The following is a 1,569-nucleotide window of genomic DNA, read 5'->3' as shown; positions in this document are numbered from 1 at the left end:
GTGCTGATGAGAAGAATGAATATTCTGAGGTTGTTGGATGGAATGTTCTGTAGATATCTGCCAAGTCCAATTGGTCTAGAGTGTTGTCTAGATCTTGTGTTTCTTTGCTGATTCTTTGCCTAGATGATCTGTCCAATATTGACAGTGAGGTGTTCAGGTCCCCTGCTATTATGGTATTAGTGTCCATCTCCGTCTTTAGTTCTAATAGAGTTTGCTTTATAAATCTGGGTGCTCCAACATTGGGTGCATATATATTTATGATTGTTACGTCTTCTTGATGGATGAATCCTTTTATCATTATGTAGTGGCCCTCATTATCTCTTTTTATGGTTTTTAGCTTAAAGTCTATTTTATCAGATATATGATTAGCTACTCCAGCTCGTTTTTCATTTCTATTTGCATGGTATATCTTTTTCCATCCTTTCACTCTTAGTCTATGTGTGTCTTTGTAGGTAAGGTGGGTGTCTTGAAGGCAGCATATCATTGGGTCCTCCTTTTTAACCCAGTCAGTCAGTCTGTATCTTTTGAGTGGGGAATTTAATCCTTTTACATTAAGAGTTGTTATTGAAAAGTGTTGATTTACTCCTAGCATTTTATTGATTTTTGTTTGGATGTCTTGTGTCTTTTATTCCTTTCTTTCTGATTTACTGTTTGTCTTCTGTATTTGTTGGTTTCTTGGGTTGTAGATAAACTTATTTTTTTCTCTTCATTGTAGGCTTTTTCGTTTTACTGGTGGGTTTTGATTTTTCTCTGTTTTTATGGCAGTGGTAGTTATTTTTCAGGTACCAAACAGTACTCCCTTGAGAATTTCTTGTAAGGGTTGTTGTATGGTAGTGAACTCCCACAGTTTTTGTTTGCCTGAGAAATATACTATTTGCACTTTATTTTGGAAGGATAGCCTTGCAGGGTTAAGTATTCTTGGCTGGCAATCTCTGTCTTTTAGTATTTTGAATATATCATCCCATTCCTTTCTAGCTTTTAGGTTTTGTGCTGAGAAGTCTGAAGTTAACCTGATTGGGGCTCCCTTATAGGTGATTTGACGCTTCTCTCTTGCAGCTTTTAAGATTCTCTCTTTGTCTTTGAGTTTTGCCAATTTGACTATAACATGCCTTGGCGAAGCCCTTTTTGGGTTGAATACGTCTGGGGATCGTTGAGCTTCTTGGATCTGAAGATCTGTGGTTTTTCCTATGTCTGGGAAGTTTTCTTCCACTATTTTGTTGAATATGTTTTCAATACAATCTCCTTTTTCCTCCCCTTCTGGAATACCCATGACTCAGATATTTGAGCGCTTAAGGTTGTCTAATATCTCTCTCAGATTTTCTTCAATGTCTTTGTTTCTTTTTTCTTTTTCTTTTGTCTGCCTGTGTTATTTCAAACAGCCCATCTTCAAGAACCGAGGTTCTCTCTTCAACTTCCGTTATCCTGCTGCTTAAACTCCCCATTGTGTTTTTTATTTCGCTCAATAACTTCTTCCGTTCGGCAAGTTCTGCTATATATTTTTTTTTTAGTACAGTGATTTCCTTGTACATTTCCTCTTTCAGGTCCTGTATACTTTTCCTCATTTCATCA

This window comes from Galeopterus variegatus, unplaced genomic scaffold, assembly GCF_000696425.1.
Source record: "Galeopterus variegatus unplaced genomic scaffold, G_variegatus-3.0.2 Scaffold1228, whole genome shotgun sequence".
Lineage (NCBI taxonomy): Eukaryota > Metazoa > Chordata > Mammalia > Dermoptera > Cynocephalidae > Galeopterus > Galeopterus variegatus.
This window is presented reverse-complemented; position numbering follows the sequence as displayed.